We start from the raw sequence: 6,016 nt of genomic DNA, 5'->3' as shown, positions 1-6,016 counted from the left end.
TATGTTTTTATCCTAGTCAAGAATATTAGCCTGAGAGGCTTAATGCAGGTAAGGTCCATTAACATAGTTTTGGGCTCACACTTATTGAAATCCATTTCATTTCATGAGAAGATTAGAAACCAAAAGAATAACCCCATAAAAGAAGAAATTTCATTTCCTCTTTTCTCACCCATCTATTAGTTTACAAATTCTTCAGTCTGCAGGCTGACGCTCTTTCCACTGAGCCAAACCAGTTAGGGCTACAGATTCTTTTAAAGTGCACATTTCATGAAAGGAACTTGATGGCGTTAAGGTTTTGCTTTTTGGCATTTCCGTGTACTCTACGTCAGGATAATCTGCCACTATGAGTGTATTTCTGTTTAATTGTATGGCACTAGGGCCCTTTAACTATTACTGAGGCTTCTTTTCTTTGAAGGAGAAACAATAGGCTTTCTTTCCAGTTAGCCGTGCGTTTCAATACTGCCTTTGTGTTTCTCGAAGAATACATATTCTTTCCAGAGCCTACAGTGAGGACTTCTATCGAAATCTGCAGGGGTTTTCCTTGCAGCGTTTGACAACCTAACGAGGTTCTGGAATCCTGTGCCAAGTGCGGCAAGGAGAGAGCAGGGTGCAGTACTCTTGCTGGTGTTTATTTTTCTCTCATGGTTTCCTCATTCCGGTCCTCAGAACAAGTGGAACTGCAAGGAAGAGAAGCAAGTAAACAAAGCAGATCTCTTCACTCCTTTAGGAAGGTGGGGACTGAAGTAAGACTCCACAGTCAGGAATCAGTCATAACGCCTGACCTTCGCTCCGAACTGCACCTGCCACCGACGCAGGCAATGCAGAGCTGCAGTCTCACTGGAGGAAGCAGGCAGTGCCTCATGCTCCCACTGTCTTCTCTCTTCTGTATGATTCCCTGTGCCTGCCTCACAAGATTAGTCCCTGTTTTCTTCTCCTGCTCCTAAATATATTCCTTCAAGGCATCCCCCCTCCCTTTTTTTGTTTTGTTTGTTTTTAATTCTGTTTTACTGATACCAGAAAAAAACACACAGGGATCTACCTGGAGAGCTCAGAGAGTAGTTTAGCCAGCCGCTCACACTCATTCAGGCTGAGGCCACCTGTGGTGTCTAAAGGGTGGTGGCTTGTGTTGGAAATGACCAGCGGACCTCACACCAGCCTCGGCTGTTCGGTTCCTCGGCCCCCGGGCCCTCGTGTAGATCAGCGTTAAAGCACAGCAGCTGGACTGTGGGAATGTGTCCTTCCTTCTGTTGTTTAGGAAAATAACTTCCCCGGTTGCCTACAGAATCAGAACCTTCCTGCATGCTGCCTTGTTCCTCATTTTTTAACCTCAAAATTCTCTCTAGAAGGCCTTCAACATGTCCCATCACTGCCTGACCTCTTCCACCTCTGCTCCCATCATCACCCACTGTCCTTTCCCGTGTTCCCTTTGCCACCATGACCTCACGCCCCTCCTCTGAGCTCTTTCACAACCCGGAGACATGGGCGAAGACGTACACTTAGCAGAAGGGTAAACGAAAATTTCCAATAAACAAACTTCCTCTCGACCCTCCCATGAAAATGCCCCTTCTGATTTTACGCCTGCTGAATTCAGCTCTCATCCTGGTGTGACTGGTGTTGGAGGATCCCATACCATGGCTCCAGGTCCCGGTTTGAAACTCCTCCTGACCCATCCACCCAGGCCTGGAGCACCTAGTCCCCACCCATGGCCACTGCAGCTCTGCACCGCTCGTCATCATGCCTGGACCCAACTGAGACCTGGCTCACTGAGCTCCCATCCTCCGTGCCATTGACTTCAGCATCCACACCGCTGTGACCTCACATTTCTGACTGATGGCTGCCTTAAAAGTCTGTTGCCTCTGTCCCGCTAATCTTTTACTCTACCTTACATTAACGACAGAGCAGCTGGGTACACATTTTGCTTTTGCTACACCTTGATTGGAAACCCTCATCTCCAGCTCAGAATGACCCTCTTGGAACATGCTGTTCACCCTTTACCCATTGCACTTTTCACTGTAAAAACTTTTTTTTTCTTTTTTAATCCTCACCTGAGGATGTATTTCCATTTTTTTGAAGAGAGAATGGAAGAGAGACAAAGAGAAATATTGATGTATGAGAAACCATTGCAGTTTTCACTGTAAAATTCTTTTCTTTTTTAGTCCTCACCTGAGGATATATTTCCATTAATTTTTTTTTTTTAAGAGAGAATGGAAGAGAGACAAAGAGAAATATCGATCTTAGAGAAACACGTCAATTGGTTGCCTCCTGCACATGCCCCTACCAGGGCCCAGGGAGGAGCCTGCAACCTAGGTACTTTCCTTTGACCAGAATCAAACCCTGGACCCTTTGATCTGCAGGCCGACACTCTGTCCACTGAGCCAAACCAGCTAGGGCCACTGTAAAAGTTTTGAAATGTACTTTGTCCGTCTTAAGCCCTCTGTGTTATTAGATTTAATTTTCTGCAGTTAGTGTTTTATTTCTAAGCCTAATGAATTATTTTCTTTTTAGTACAGTATATAATTAATAGTTATTGAGTTCATAGAATAAAAAGTATTTTACAATCCAATGTTGATATTTTCCTATGCAACAAACATCTTATCTATAAGAAATCCCACATCTTGCCATGTTCCAAGTGTAATCAGGATCCCGTTTTTTTTTCATTAATATTTAAAAAATTGCTGATTGATTTGCTATAAAGTGTAAATAAGAAATGAAAGATGAAAACTCATCTTGCATGTCTGAGGACACATTTACTGCTCTGTCTCCTGCTCCTCCTCCCCACCCCATTACTGCAACTCGCACGCCGGAGTTGGGGGATGGTGCTGACACATTTACCACTTACTCCGTACAGCCACAAACTGAACACACTGATTGCTCTTTTCTTCTTTCCTGGGATTTCTCCTCTCCTATCAAACCCAAAGAAGTGGGAAGTTTCACTTGATTTTATAAAACCAGCACTTCCTAGTATAGCAAATAAGGAACCATGAATGGCACTCCTTATTAAAACAACAAAAGAGCCCTAACTGGTTTGGTTTAGTGGATAGAGCCTCAGCCTGAGGACTGAGGGGTGCCGGGTTTGATTCCCGAGCGTGTACCTTGGTTGTGGGCACATCCCCAGCGGGAGGTGTGCAGGAGGTAGTAGTTAATGTTTCTCTCTCATCGATGTTTCTAACTTTCTATCCCTCTCCCTCTCTGTAAAAAAAAAAAAATCAATAAAATATATATTTTTAAAAATAAATAAAATATCACAGGCAGTAGCAGCTCCTCACAAGCCTTAAGAAAGAAAGAAAGGAAAACACCTAGCACAAGAAAAACACAGGAAAAAATAAACAAATGGGACTACATCAAAATAAAAAGCTTCGTACAGCAAAAGAAATCAGCATCAAAATGAAAAGGGAACCCACTGTACAGGAGAACATATTTGTCAATGATGCATCTGATAAGGGGTTAATTTCTAAAATATATACAGTACTCCTACAACTCGACAAAAGGAAGACAGACAATCCAATTAAAAAATGGGCAGAGGACCTGAATAGACACTTCTCCAAAGAGGACATACAAATGGCCAAGAGACAAATGAAAAAATGCTCAGTGCCACTAATCATCAGACAATGAGGTGTCACCTTACACCTGCCAGAATGGCTGCCATCAATAAACCTACACACAGGACTCAGCAGCCCGGGTACAGTATGCAGAAGATACAAATAGTTATACTCATCCAGGGTTGCGATTCCACAGAATGGGCAATGAAAGGACCAACAGCAAGAGCATGTAATACACTGGCAAGGGAGGGGCTGAAATGATGGACCACGGAATCTAAGCGGGAGAGGGAAGGGTAGCAAGAAGATTGGGAGACTGACGGGTGGGAAGAAAGCAAATATGCTGCTAAAAGCAGAAAGGCCCAGCAGAGAACTGATGTAATTGAGTGAGCAATCTAAAAAGCTAAGAGGTCAATCTAGACTCTAAATGTAGCTGTTCTTGTGTAAGGTAGGTGTCCTTCTTTGTAGTCCTTCCTTTTTATAAAATACTTTAAATCAGAACTTGATGACTTACCAAGGTTTTATGGCCTGTCTACACAGTGGAATTTAGTGTAGTGGTTAGGATATATGTCTTGGAATCAGGACCTAAGCATAGTTACTTAACCTATGCCTCAGATTTCTCAACCATGAGATGGGGTAATAACAGCACTTACTTCATATTCACATGGAAAATGCATATTGGTTTCCAAACACCTGACTTAAAAACATTTAAAAATAGGGAGGCGGGGGCAGGGGTGGGGCGGGGGCAGGGACAGGCTAGAAGAGGTCAATGGGGGAAAAATGGGAACATATGTAATACTTTCAACAATAAAGATTTTTTAAAAACTTTTGGAAAACAATCCATTTGTAATTTGGTGATACCGTATATTATTTTAAACACCTTTGGTATGTGATGTTAGTGCAGTTGCTTTAGTTGTTTTATGTATTCAGAAGTATTTGTTATTGAGTGCTATTAAGTGCCAGACATTGTTCCAGGTGCTAACACAAAGTAGCAGACAAAACAAAATCCCTGCCCTGGGGAGCGTACATTCTAGTCAAAAGAGGCCAGATGCTAAACAAATGAAAAAGTAAGTGTGTGTAGGCCAGATGGTGATGATGACTGGAGTCAGGTCCAGTGGGGAAAGGAGGGTGAGGAGGACCTGTGGAGCCTCATGTTACGTATGATGCTGTGGGAAGGCGTCCAGAACAAGGGGCTACTTGAGCATTTGCCCCGGCCACGTAGGTATATGTGGGAAAGAACATGGCAGAGAGGGAGCACTAAGTGCAAAGCTCCTCAGGTAGAACATACTTGACATGTTTCAAGTCCGTGTGGAAGGCCAGTGTGGCCAAGCTTGATGAGAAAAGGTGGAGCTGGTAGGGGATGAGATCAGAGAAGTAGCAGGAGGCTAGCCAGACGCTGGGTGACCTTGTAAGTCATGTAAGATCACTGGCTTTCATTCACTGGAGGATTCTGAGGAGAAGAGTGACATGATCTGATTTATGTGGACAGTAGGTAGGGGATGGGAAGAGGCAGGGGAACCAATTATGAGTTTATTGCAATGATCCAGAGGAGATTCGCTTGAGCCTATGCAGAAGCAGAAGCGGTGAGAAGTGGTTGGATTCTGCTATAATATGTTTTGAAGGTAGAGCCCAAAGGATTTACTAGTGTGCTGGGTGTGTGGTAAGAAAGAAGAGTCAAAGGTGACTGTAAGAACTGGCCTACAGCAAACTAGAACATGAGGTAGGGAAGATTGAGAAAGCGACAATATGGATTGGGACACAGAGAAAAGAGAGAAGAGAGTTCGTTTTTAGACATGATAAGTTTAAGATGCCTATGAGATATCCACAGTAGGTGATGTTGAGAAGACAGCTAGATAGAAGAGTCTGAGTTCAGGGAACAGATCTGCACTGGGGACATAGATTGAAGAGTCATCAATATAACACAGGCATTAAAGTCATCAGATTGGATGAGATCACATAAGGGGTGAGCATAGTTAAAGAAAAATAAGGCATCTGAAGACTGAGCCCAGGGGTACCCTTACAGACAGAGGTCAGTTGATCAGGTGAAACCAATCGAGGTTTTTCAAGAGGTAGCCAGTAAGGAAGAGAAGAATCAACAGAAAATGGTATTCCAAAGAAAAATGAAGTGCTCCAATATCTAAGATATAATTGTGGAATTGGGTAGTAAGATAAAATAGAGGCCAAGAACATTGCAAGAGAAGAGGTCCAAAAACCAGAATATTGGAAGGACTGTCTCTGTGGACATTTTAATCACCAAGAATGTTGACAAGAGAAAAATAAAACATAAAAATAAAAAAGTATGTTGATGGCAATCATATTAGAAACAGTGACAGTGAGTCAGGTGTGAGAAACTAGAAGCCCAATGCACAAAATTCATGCAAGGGGCTTGGCCCTCAAAGCCCCGAAGCCCCAGCTTTGGCTGGAAGGTTGTCTAATTAGCATATTAGCTCTTTATTATATAGGATATGTCTGAATTGTGG

The 6,016-nt window shown here is 43.0% G+C and overlaps 1 long non-coding RNA gene across 1 annotated transcript in view; it reads right to left on the bottom strand.

Moving 5' to 3' along the window:
* Positions 1-240: 240 nt before the first annotated feature.
* Positions 241-6,016, bottom strand: part of LOC107183402 — an 11,428-nt gene continuing 5,652 nt past the window's right edge. Inside the window, exon 2 of the long non-coding RNA XR_001514197.1 lies at positions 241-677. This is a non-coding gene — a long non-coding RNA (uncharacterized LOC107183402). The remainder of the gene's footprint in view (positions 678-6,016) is intronic.

Source organism: Myotis davidii, unplaced genomic scaffold, assembly GCF_000327345.1.
Source record: "Myotis davidii unplaced genomic scaffold, ASM32734v1 scaffold71, whole genome shotgun sequence".
In the NCBI taxonomy this organism is placed as follows: domain Eukaryota; kingdom Metazoa; phylum Chordata; class Mammalia; order Chiroptera; family Vespertilionidae; genus Myotis; species Myotis davidii.
This window is presented reverse-complemented; position numbering and strand designations above follow the sequence as displayed.